The following is a 13,648-nucleotide window of genomic DNA, read 5'->3' as shown; positions in this document are numbered from 1 at the left end:
CAAGGTGAGCAACACATATTTGTGTACCAGCCTTTCACCACCATAGACCTCCTGAATTGGAAAAATCATATGCCGTCCTTCACAAAAAAGCCTCAGGCTATGATTGACTTAATACAGTCCATCATCCAGACCCAGAGGCCAACCTGGATGGACTGCCACCAACTCCTCCTGATGCTATTCAATACTGAGGAGCATTGGAGAATTACACAGGGGGCTATAAAATGACTAGAGGAACACGCCCTGGCTGGAGCACTCAATGCTCAGGCAAATGCCCAAAATCAGTTCCCAGAGGAGGACCCCCAATGGGACCCCAATGGTAACCAGGGGCTGAAAATTCTTGAAGAGTATCAGGAGGCCCTCCTAGGAAGTATGAGAGAAGGAGGGGAAAAGGCCATAAATATGAGCAAGGTCTCTGAGGTGTTCCAGGGAGCTGACAACAGCCCAAGCCAGTTCTGTGAGAGACTCTGTGAAGCCTTTTGGCTATACACCCCCTTTGATCCAGAGGCAACTGAAAATCAACATATGGTAAATGCAATTTTTGTTGGACAGTCCCAGGGGGATATCCGATGTAAGCTACAAAAACTAGTGGACTTTTCTGGAATGAATTTTAGCCAGCTGCTAGAAGTTGCCACTAAAGTGTTCATTAACCAAGATAAAGAGGCCCAACAAGAGGCAGACTGAAGGCAGAAAAAGAAAATGGCCATGTTTGCTGCTGCCATTGCGGGGTACCAGATAACAGGCCCATCGGGGAAGAAGACAGCCAGGTCGACAGTTTGCCAGAGTGAGGCCTGCACCACCTCAGCCTGCCCAGGGACACTTGAACCCCATCTATCAGCCTACACAAGGGGCAACACAACCTCCTATGAAGTTAGGGAGAAACCAATGTGCCTATTGTTACCAAGAAGGCCACTGGAAAGGTGAATGCCCCCAACGAATAGCTGATGAGGAAGCCCAACAGAAAAACGCCCCACAAGGCTTCACTTTTCAAACAGGACCCACCAGCTCCTAATGGCTTTATGGGCCTGGCCTCTATGGAAGGACTGCAACAAGAATAGGCCAGACTGGGCTCCCTACTACACTTAGGTCCCCAGGAGCCTATGGTCAGCATGACAGTAGGGGACCAACGTATGAACTTCATGGTCGATACGGGAGCAGAACGTGATCACCCAGCCTGTAAGTCCCTTCTCCCAAAATGGGCTAATGCTATGGGAGTCACCGGACATAAACCCAGACATCCCTTTACAATGCCATGACACTATATAGTTGGTGGTCATGAGGTCATATAAGAGTTCCTATATTTCCCAGATTGCCCTGTTGCCTTAATGGGATGGGACCTCCTGGGAAAACTTTGAGCTCAAATAACCTTTGATTCTCCTGATCACATAACTCTGGAATTAAGTGGCCCAGAGACTAAAATCATGACCCTCACTGTCCCCCAGGAAGAGGAATGGTGGCTCTACAGCCTAACAGAGGCCTTACAAATTTGGTATTTCAAATACCGGGAGTGTGGACAGAGGACAATCCTCCAGGACTGGCAAGAAATATATCCCCTATGATTGTAGAACTAAAGCCGGAGTGTGGGCCAGTCCATCAGAGGCAGTACTTCAACCCATGCAAAGCACAAATAGGAATCCACAAGCACCTGGAGAGACTCGTGCATTATGGAATCCTCCGGGTTTGTCAGTCTGCTTGGAATATGCCACTGTTGCCAGTGCTGAAGTCAGGCATGGATGACTACCAACCGACCAGTTCAAGACTTGCAAGCCGTAACCCAGGTCATGGTCACCCCATTGTCCCAAACCCATATATGCTGCTGGGTCTTATCCCTGCTGAGGTTGCTTTCCTCACCTGCTTGGACCTTAAGGATGCCTTCTTCTGCATCCATCTAGTCCCAAGGAGCCAGCCGATCTTCACTTTCCAATGGGAGGACCTGACAAACCGAGGCACCGAGGGACAGTTAACTTGGACCCGGCTGCCCCAAGGATTCAAGAATTCTCCAACCATCTTTGGTATGGCACTGGCCTCAGATTTAAAACACTTTCTAGCAAACCAGTGTGACTGTACCTTGCTCCAGTATATAGATGACTTACTGTTAACAGCATCAACCAAAAAAACTGTATGCAACGGACACAGCAACTGCTCACCCTCCTATGGGAGGCGGGTTACAAGGCCTCAAAGAAAAAAGCCTAAATATGTTAGGAAAAAGTTAAGTATTTAGGTTTTCATTTGTCCCAAGGCCAGTGCCAACTTGGCCCTGAAAGGAAACAGTGTGTTCAATTCCAGTCCCAACTATGGTCAAATCCGGGAGTTTCTAGGAGCTGCGGGTTTCTGTGGAATTTGGATACCTAACTTCTCTTCATGGCAAAACTCCTCTATGAAGCCACAAAGTCGGGTGAACGGGAGCCTCTGCTATGGAAGAAAGTTCAGCAACAGGTCTTTGAACAAATTAAATAGGCCTTCACCAATGCACCTGGTCTGGGACTCCCAGATGTGACTAAGCCTTTCTTTTTATGTGTGCATGAACATGTTGGCACTGCAGTAGGAGTCTTGACTCAAATGCTAGGGTCATGGCATAGACCCATGGCATATTTATCCAAGCAACTAGATGCTGTTGCTCAAGGCTGGCTGCCCTGTTTACGGGTGCTGGCAGCCACGGCACTCCAGTAGCAGAAACTGACAAACTAACTATGGGACAAAATCTAACTGCCAGAGTGCCTCATGCTGTGATCAATTTAATGGAATACAAGGGACGATACTGGCTAACCAATGTTCAAATGATCAAATATTGGGGAATGCTCTGTGGAAACCCACGTGTTCACCTAGAGGTAGTAAAGACCCTAAATCCGGCAACCTTACTACCTATAGAGCCAGGACAGCCAGACTATGATTGCATTGAAATAACAAATGAAGTGTTCTCTAGCCATCCAGATTTAACAGACCAGCCCCTCAGGGACCCTAAAGTTGAGTACTTCACAGATGAGAGCAGTTTCATACAGGAGGGAGAACGCTTCATGGGCTATTCGGTGGGAACTTTAAATTCCATGGTTGAGGCAAAACCTCTGCCAATAGGAACTTCAGCTCAAAAAGAAGAACTCATTGCACTCACTCAAGCCCTCCAGCTAGCTGCAGGGCTACGTGCTAATATCTATACAGACTCCAAGTATGCTTTTACTATCTTAAACGTGCATGGGGTCTTATACAAGAAGAGAGGTTTAATCACTTCAGGGGGAAAAGACAAAATATGACAATAAAGTTCTAGAGCTACTCGACACCGTGTGGGCACCAAAAGAGGTAGCAGTCATACATCGCAGAGGACATCAAAAAGAAAATGCGATAACTGCCAAAAGGAACTGCAAAGCAGATCAAGAAGCAAAGCTCGCAGCAACAAAAGAAACTGTCAAAACGACTGCAATAACCTCGGCACTTCTTCCTAGCCTGCTACAAACTAGAGCCCTTGCTACACACCAAATGAGAAAACATGGTTTGAAACTGAAATGGGACACTACTTACAAGCCGGATGGTGGAAATTTCCAAATGGCCTAATAGCAATTCCAGAATCATTGGCTCCAGCATTTGTCAGGCAATTTCACCAAGTGACACACTGCGGACAGACCACTCTTGAAAATACCCTCAGTATTTCTATGTCCCCCAAACTCTCCAGTATAGCATGGGTAGTCTGTGAACAATGTGTAATCTGTGCTCAAAATAACCCATGGGAGGGACCCAAGGTCTCCCCTGGAGTGCAGCATGTGGAGGGAGCACCCTTTGAGGATCTTATCATGGACTTTACAGAATTTCCGTGCTGCCGAGGCTACAAATATCTACTTGTTTTTTTGTGTAATTTCTTGGGATGGGTTGAGATCTTCCCTACAAGGACAGAGAAAGCCATTGAAGTGGCCTGACTCCTGTTAAAAGAAATCATTTCTCAGTTTGGACTCCCAATCACTGTAGGATCGAACAATGGACCGGCATTTGTAGCCGAGGTAGTACAGTTAATGACAAGAGGACTACAAATCAAATGGAAGCTTCATACGGCCTATAGGCTACACAGTTCGGGAAAGGTGGAACAAATGAACTGGACCTTAAAATCATAACTAAGTAAGCTGTGCCAAGAAATTCATTTAGTCTGGGTCTAGCTTCTGCCAATAGTCCTTCTAAGGGTAAGGTCTAGCCCCACAAAACAATCAGGTTTCTCACCTTTTGAAATCCTTTATTGGCGGCCATCCCCTCTTGTTAAGGGCATACAGGGAGACTTAAAGGAGTTAGGAAATCTTACTCTAAAATAATAAATGCAAGCCCTAGGTTCAGTCTTAAATGTCATCCATCATCAAGTCAGAGAATGGCTACAATCACTTTAACTACTGATGCCCATTCTTTTAAACCAGGTGATATGGTATGGGTAAAAGAATGGAATGTACAGCCTCTAAAACCCCTCTGGAGGGGCCCATTTACTGTCCTTTTGTCTACCCCGACTGCATTAAAGGTAGCTGAGATAGTCCCCTGGATCCATTATAGCTGAGTTAAGCCTGCCTCCCAGGACTGGGAGTATACCACAATCCATTGGCTTCCCTTAAGTTGACCCTTCATAAAGTCGCTGAGGCCGACAGAAAACCTGAAACGGATTCCCCAAGCCCTGCTCTAGCCTCCAGGGCTGGCTAGTCTACACACAGCTGAAACTCGAGGCTCCATCGCCCTTGCTTCAGTCACACACCGAACACTGACTGATCTACACACGGCAGAAGCTTGAGGACTCAGCAGAATCAACACCTTACTTATAAGCCATTGTTTCCAAAATTACATGACTACACTTTGCCAGCTTTTGTATTTGCCAGTCGCTATACTGTTTGTTATTTTATTTGCCATAGGACTGGCAGAGCAGGCCCCTACAAATTGGACATGTTGGGAAAAGGTCTCTCTAGCATTTCTGTTCCTTCTTATAACAGGAAGCTTTCTTGTGCTTTCATGTACTTCTGCCTAATTTGGGTGTCCATCGCTTCCTCCACACACCCAGCATGTAAATGTATAGAAACTATCTGCCCAGACATAAAAATCTTCCATTGTTATTCATCCCAGCCAAAAGCTTTTTATACTGACAAACATATCTGTACCCATAATGGCCAGCTGTACTCTACTGGATTGACAAAACAGAGCTACCAGTACACTAAAGCTAGTGTTATAGCTTGTAGCACCCTCAGAAGCACAAATTGGGTTTGTTGGGATCTCACCCCTGTACCCAAAGCCAAGAAACTGCTTAAAGAAGTTGTACAACTTATAACTCCCCCAACGACCCAACAACCAAAGTTAACCCCCTTCCCTCAACCACGGGAAGTAGGCTAAAATCCATTTATATATTTGGCTGAAAACATAGCCCGGACACTTGGTGTCACCAATTGCTGTGTATGCAGAGGAGCCCTAATGACTGAAGAGTGGCCTTGGAAAGGAACTAGTCTTGATGCATACCAGCTCTTTCAATGGAACAATTCTGTAACTGTTAGAACGACCCACCCCAAAAATGGATCCTCTCCTCAAAAATAATTGGAGAAGACTGCATAAGCAGAGTGGGCTCCACTTATACTCAATGGGTAGGAGAAACTCCTTGCAAAATAATATTGTACTGAAATTCAACCCACCGAACCTGGTAGCCAGCAAGACTTGTTTGGTATTAGGCACCTACTTATGCAACTAAATCTTCCCAGTGTACTATTGTCACCCAAACTATAAGTAAATATACAGTACTATCCCCTGAACAAGCTAACCCATTTCTAGGTATCCCTGTTATAAGTCAAAGCTGGACAAACCTGTCCTCTGTAAATCCAGACCTCTGGAAAGCCCCCAAAGGACTGTTTTGGATATGTGGAAAGGCTGCATATATTCAACTCCCAGTGCTGTGGAAAGGCACATGCACCCTAGGAATAATCCAGCCAGGATTTTTCCTTCTGCCTAACCCGAAGAGAAATGAACTGGGCATCCTCCTTTATGAGAGCCTCAAAACACGGGCTGCTCGATCTCTTGATCAAATTCTTGATATAGGAGGGACCCAGGTTTGGAAAGATGACAAATGCCACCCCAGAGAATTATAAATACTTATGACCCAGCCACGTGGGCACAAGATGGAAGTTGGGGATACTGCACACCCATATATATGCTAAATCACATTATCAGGTTACAAGCTGTCTTAGAAATTATAACTAACCAAACAGCCATGGCTGTTGAGTTTGCTGCTTAACAACAAGCCCAAAAGTGTGCCGCCATTTATCAGAACCACCTAGCTTTGGATTACCTGCTAGCAGAAGGAGGAGGAGGAGGTAAATTTAATAGCTCTGACTGTTGTTTGCTAATAGATGATAATAGTAAAGCTATAACTTATATAGCCACCAATATTAAAAAGCTTTCCCATGTCCCAGAACAAAAATGGCATGGCATAAAAATTGGCAATTGGTTTGAAAACATGTTCTTGGGTCTGAGAGGATTTAAGCACATTATTGGATCTGGAATCCTGTTGTTGGGATCCTGACTTATCCTCCCTTGCATAGCCCCAGTCATTATGAACTCCATCTCTAAGTTTGTGGAAACAGTTGTTGAGCAAAAAAACTGCAGCCCACATAATGTTAATACACCAAATTGAAGATGATGCTCTTTAACCCATCAAGGGTCACACATCAAAGGGGAGAATGTGGCAGAGAGGGGCTAGAAACAGTTAAAATTATTCTTTTATAAAAAAATTAACCTGCAAGCTCCAAACCTGCTAGACATGGGCTGTGAGAAAACCAAAGAGCTACGAGCTGCTTTCCTGTAAGTGCAAGCAAGTAATCGATTCATAACCTTACCTACCCCCATCCTCTCTTTGTAAAGTTATCAGTTTACAACCCCTGCTTGTCATGTATATCCTGGAAACAATTTGTTCTTTGAAAATCTGTTTTTGCTGAATACAACCTTGCAAATTCCAAAGAAAAATGTATAGCCATACAACCTGACTCCCTTCCTTACCTAAAGTAATATATAAAACCCTTCTCTTTCTCCGGGTTGCTCAACCTTGGAGCATTAGCCCTCTGAGTCACACCGGCTGCTTCCTAAGATAGCCTCGGTGTCTGTTTTCCCACAACAACAAGACCTCATCTCTACAAAAAGATTTTAAAAATTAACCTAGTGTAATGACACATGCCTGTAGTCCCAGCTACCCAAAAGGCTGAGGTGGAAGGATTGCCTGAGTCCAGAAGGTTGAGGCTGTGGTGAGCCCTGATTGAGCCACTGCACTCCAGCCTGGGCAACAGAGTGAGACCCTAACTTGAAAGAAAAAAAGAAATGGAGGGGGAGGGCAGAAATAAGATCAGAAATGCAAGGTCTTGAGCAGGAGTTAAGGAGAGTGATTATTATCTTATAATTAAAGGGTGCTAGAGATGACTGTTTTTTCCTCCCCCTCCCTCTCCCTGGAGATGACTATTCAGCAAGGGCATGAGTCAGAGAGGAAGCTATTGTCAGGGACAGAATCCCTGAAGCAGAGTGCACCATGGATCCCAGGTTGAGAAGAATCTAGGGGTGGAGGGAGTTCGGTCAGAAGCCATTGCCAGGAGCTCAGGATCCAGATGGAGCAGCTTGCCCCAGGGTGTGTATGGGAGTGGGGGATTCTAGAACAGGTGTTTGAAATGTTGTAAAGATACCATGGAACTGCGTGTGGTGGCTCACACCCCATCAGCATTCATATTCTGTAAACATCAGCATTCTGATTACAAAGTACAGAAATCCCAGCACTTTGGGAGCAGGATCCAGGAGGATCACTTGAGTCCAGGAGTTGGAGACCAGCCTGGGCAACATAGCAAGATCTCATCTCTTTGAAAAGTAAAAAAAAAAAAATTAGCCAAGCATGGTGTTGCATGCCTGTAGGGCCAGCTACTCGGGAGGCTGATACAGCGGGATCACTTAAGTTGGAGTTGGAGGCTGCAGTGAGCCATGATCATGCCAGTGCACTCCAGCCTGGGTGACAGAGTGAGGCCCTGCCCACCACCCCCCAACAAAAAAAGACTCCATGGGACTTGGCTGCACATTTGCCATGGGAGGTGGAGATAATGTCACACTTCAATGACTGAGTAGCACCAATGGCTTTCCACATCCATATGTGCACACATCCATCATGAAGCAAGGAGAGGGGACAATCAATTGTAGGGACTACTACAATTCTGTGTAGTCCCTGCCTTTAAGGGACTCACATCTTCTCCTCATCCTCAGCTCTCCTGGAAAAGACCTTCAGACCCACCAAACGTCTCTCATGAAGGAAGCAATGGAAGACCAAAGAGGGAAGAAAATTCCAGCCCCAGTCCTGTAACAGGCACTTTACCTCCGTTCTCAGATATCTTCAAAATAACCCGAGGATTCTGGGAGGGAAGGCAGGCCTGGTTGCTCAGGTGGGGGTTGGGGGGAGAGAATCTCTGAGCCCTTCAGCACTGTAGGTTTCTTCCAGGATGTCTGGTCCAGGGCAGGCAGATGGGCTGAGGAAGCCCTACTGGGGATTGAGGTCCAGCCTTTGGCTAGAGATCCGCCTGCACTCCAGCTGTCAGGAAACTGAGCAAGGACAAAGACCTCCGACAGGAAGTCAGGCAGAGAAGGGGTTTGGAGACACAGGTGGGGAATGTGGTTTGGGCTGTGTTGAGTTTGACAGGATGATGAGGACCCAGAGAGACAGGTGGATCTTAGCTTGAAGGAGAGGTCAGGGTTTGAGTTCAAGGCTTGGGATCACCCGCCAGAGGCCACGACTTGACTGCTCAAGGTCATTCTCCTACAGAGCAAAGTTGACACTGGTTTCTCTCAAACACATTTACATTCCCTTCTTAGCTAGCTTATCTGGTGGGAATAGCAAGCTGGCATATGGATGCTGATGAGAAAAAAAAAGACGGGACAGGCATTTTATAATTAATTGAGTGACGATTATGGACACCCAATCAAGAAAAAAAATTAAAAATTAAAGTCATTATTTCTGAACATGAAGGACACGACCAGGGGTTGGGCTCTTCCTTTTGTTCCAGCTTATTTTTCTTTCTACTCATTAATTAATTAATCTAGACTCTAGGTTCCAGAGACAGCTTGATTTCTTTCAGGAGGACCTGTGTTAGTTTGGACTTGACCTTCTGATCCTCCAGGGCTGATACTGACTGAATGTTACATATTGATTCAACAAAGAGTGTGTTAATTCTGGAGCTACTGTGTTGAGCAAGATGAAGTTGACGTCCACCCTCAATCTCCAAAAAGGAAGCAAAGTAGGTCCCTAGAAAACGGAAACAGTTGGGTGTAGTGGCTCACACCTATAACCCCAGCACTTCAGGAGGCCAAGATGAGAGGATTGCCTGAGCCCATGGGTTCGAGACCAGCCTGGGCAACTTGGCGAAACCTCATCTCTAAAATAAATCAAAAAATTAGCAAGGCATGGTGGTGTGTGCCTGTAGTTCCAGCTACTTGGAAGGTTGAGGTGGAAGGATTGCTTGAGCCCAGCAGGTCGAGGCTGGAGTGGTCATGAGTGTGCCACTTCACTCCAGTCTGGGTGAGTGAGACTCCAACGCAAAAAAAAGAAAGAAAGAAAGAAAGAAAAGAAAAGAAAACAGGGAAACAGGAAGAAGCGTAAAGGTTGTCCATATTGAAAAGGTAGGCAAACACTATGGGTTCAATGTTTATGCCCCCTCAAAAGGTGTAAGTCGAAACCTAACCTCCAAGGGTATTAGGAGGTGGAGCCTTTGGGAGGTGATTAGGTCATAATGGCAGAGTCCTCAGGAGTGGAATTAGTGACCTTATAAAAGAGACAAGCCTGGCTCGGTGGCTCAGCCTGTAATCCCGTGCCTGAGCCCGCGGGTTCGAGACCCGCCTGGGCAACGAGACCTCATCTCTACAATAAATAAAAAAATCAGCCAGGCATGGTAGCACACGCCTGTAATTCCGGCTACTTGGAAGGCTGAAGCGGAAGGATCGCCGGAGCCCAGCAGGTCGAGGCTGCGGTGGCTGGGAACGGCCACTGCACTCCAGTCTGGGCGACAGAGTGAGACTCCAACTCAAAAAAAAAAAAAAAAAGAGAGACACCCTGCTCCCCTTCCACCTGGTGGGACACAGCTCAAAGGTGCTATCTATGAACCAGCAAATGGGCCATCACTAGATACCAAATCCATTGGTGTCTTGGTCTTGAAATTTTCAGCCTGCAGAACTGTGAGAAACGAATTTCTGTTGTCTATAAGCCACTCAGTTTATGCCATTTTGATAGGGAAGACCAAACTGACTAAGACGGCAGAGGAGACTAACCAAGAAGGATACAAGAGAAGTCAGGGGTAGAAAGAACAGGAATCAAGGAAGCCTAGGCTCATCACCAGAGTCAAAGCAGGAACTAAGTCAGAAGAATGAGGGTTGCAGAAGGGTGGATGGAATTGGCGGTCAGGAGGTGACTAGCTTGTTTTAGGGGAGCAGTTTCAAGAGGAAAGCAGGGCAAAGGCCAGGGATGCAGGGCTGGGCAGATGGGGGAGGGGATGGAGAGGCAGAGAAGACCCTCTTCTGAGTTCCTCCATGAAGAGAAGCAAATTAATCTGTGGGCTCTGTGGACTAGGAAAGAAGGTGTTTAAAGATGGTGCAGAATGGACCAAGGGCAACTGAGAAAATTGCTTTTACTTAGATTATTTTAAAGAATAATCTGGGCTACCAACAGGGGAATGGAAGAAATAATGACAATGTAGTCATAAGATGGAAGCTTCATGGCAATTTTAAAAATACATTTGTGTGTGTGTGTGTGTATATATATATATATATATATATAATATGCATGCATGAATTACACAATTTTGAGCAAAAAAATATATAATATATACTTTCATTTATGTCAACTTCAAGTGCAGGCAAAATAATACATGGTGCAGGAGATTAGAACAGTGGCAACCTGGGTGTGGGGCAAGTGTGGATTAGGAAGAAATGCCAGAAATGTTCTATAACAATTTCAATAACGCATATGTATATAGACATTCATTAAGCTGTACATGTGTGTGCATAACCATAGATTTTGAATCTTGATTTTCAAAGTCTTTTAAAGAATGAACAAGAGATATATACATGTATTATCTATTGCTGAGTAACTTACCCCAACACTTAGCAATTTAAAAACAAGAAGCTGGGCATGGTGGTGCATGCCTGTAGTCCCAGCTACTTGGGAGACTGAGGCAGGAGTATCATTTGAGCCCAGGAGTTCAAGACTTCAGTGAGCCATGATCATGCCACTACACTCCAGCCTGGGTGACAAAGTGAGACTTTGCCTCAAACAAACAAACAAGCATGTATTAGTTCACAGGTTCTGCAGGGTAGGAATTTTGGAGAAGCTTAACTGAGTGGTTCTGGCTCAGTGTCTTTTCATGAGGTAGCAATCAAGATGACAGGGCTGCCGTCATCTGAAGACTCAACGGGGGCTGGAAGTTTCATTTCCAAGATGGCTTACTCACATGGCTGTTGGTAGGAGGCCTCAGTACCTTCCCATGTGACCTTCTCTATAGGATGGCTTGGGTGTCTTTCCAACAGGGCAGCTGGCTACATCCAGAATGAGTGTCCAAGAGAGAGCAAGGTGGAAGCCACCATGTCTTTCCTGACTTAGTCTCAGAAGTAACATATATCACTTTTTCCATGTTCTATTTGTTAGAAGCAAGTCACTCCGTCTAGCCCACATTCAAAGGGAAAGGAATTAGATTCCTCTTGAAGGGAAGAGAATTGAGGCAGTAAAAAAGAATTTGTGGGCCTATTTTAAAGCCACTACAGCACAGACCTGAATAGTGCAGGCTTTCCACATGTTTGAAGGTTTGGTAGTCAAGGGGCAAGGCCTGGAAAGTCCCCTGTGGTGGGTAGAATAATGTTCCCCAAGGATGTCCACATTTTAATTCTCCAAACCTGTGAATATGTTATGTTACCTGACAAAAGGGAATTCAGGTTGCTAATTGGCTAACCTTAAAATGAAAAGGTAATTCTGGATTATACAGGTGGGCTCAGTATAATCACAAGTATCCTTAAAAGTGGAGCAGGAGGCAAAGCATCAGTGTCAGAGTAAAGAGGCATGAGGAAGACTCAACGGTTCATGGCTGGCCTTGAAGGTGGGGTGGTGCCATGAGTCAAGGAAAGCAAGCCGCCTCTGGAGACTGGAAAAAAGGCAAAGAAGCAGCTTCTCCCCTGGAGCCTCCAGAAGGAAGGTAGCCCTGCTGATACCTTGATTTTAGCCCAATTAAGAGTCATCTTGGGCCCATTTCTTGTTATCTATTTTTTTTTTTTTTTTTGAGTTGGAGTCTCACTCTGTCGCCCAGATGTAGTGCAGTGGCCACTCCTGGCCACTGCAGCCTTGACCTGCTGGGTTCCGGAGATCCTTCCGCCTCAGCCTTCCAAGCAGCTGGAATTACAGGCATGCGCTACCATGCCCGGGTGATTTTTTGATTTATTGTAGAGATGAGGTCTCGCTGCCCAGGTGGGTCTCGAACCCGCGGGCTCAGGCAATTCACTCACCTTAGCTTCCCAAAGGCGTGGGATTACAGGCTGAGCCACCAAGCCTGGCTTCTTGTTATCTTAAACCATAACCTTTATCTGTTATAGCAGCAGGTAGGGAGTTCATACAGGGCTACATTCACCCTTCTCCTTTTTCCCATTCTGACCCATCTCCGCTTCCATCACATGCTTATGATTACTGTACTTATCTATATATGGTCCATGCTTTAATTATGCATGTTTGCCATCCCTCCTTTAAAACTGCCAACCTCCTTAAAAACAAGGCCTATGTTGTATTTTGGATTTTGTTTTTAAAATGTTTATCTGGGCCAGGCATGGTAGCTCATGCTTGTAATCTCAGCACTTTGGGAGGTTGGGGTAGGAAGATTGCTTGAGGCGAGGAGTTTGAGACCAGCCTGGGTAGCACAGTAAGAACCCCATCTCTGCAAAAAAATTTTTAAAATAGCCAAGTGTGGTGATACACACCTGTAGTTCTAGCTACTCAGGAGGCTGAGAGGAGAGGATCGCTTGAGCCCAGGCATTGGAGGTCACAGTAAGCTATGATCATGCCACAGCACTCCAGTCTGGATAACAGAGCAAAATTTTTAAATGTTTCTAAAATTAAAAAAGTTTATTTGAAGACCAAATACACTGGTCATTATTATACATCCACCAAGAACTTGAGCAACTATTTATTAGACTGTTTAAAAGTAGAAGCAGTCAACTTAGTAAAGAGATGAAACAAGAAAGAACTGATGTGGAAATAAAATATGAAATCTCATTAATTCCTCCTCCTTCAGACTAACTTACACCCACAGTGGGACAGTTTGTTGAAATGCCATCTTTTCTGCATCTTGCTTGACTCTTTTTTTCTTTTTCTTTTTTTCTTTTTTTTGAGTTGGAGTCTTACTCTGTCACCCAGACTGGAGTGCAGTGGCCACTCCCGGCTACTGCAGCCTCGACCTGCTGGGTTCTGGCGATCCTTCCGCCTCAGCCTTCCAAGTAGCTGGAACTACAGGCGCACGCTACCACGCCCAGCTGATTTTTGATTTATTGTAGAGATGAGGTCTCGCCAAGTTGCCCAGCCGGGTCTCGAACCCGAGGGCTCAGGCAATCCACTCACCTCAGCCTCCCAAAGGCACAGGATTACAGGCTGAGCCACCGAGTCCAGCTT

This window comes from Carlito syrichta, unplaced genomic scaffold, assembly GCF_000164805.1.
Source record: "Carlito syrichta isolate Samal-C Ts95f unplaced genomic scaffold, Tarsius_syrichta-2.0.1 Scaffold316187, whole genome shotgun sequence".
Taxonomy (NCBI): Eukaryota; Metazoa; Chordata; class Mammalia; order Primates; family Tarsiidae; genus Carlito; species Carlito syrichta.
This window is presented reverse-complemented; position numbering follows the sequence as displayed.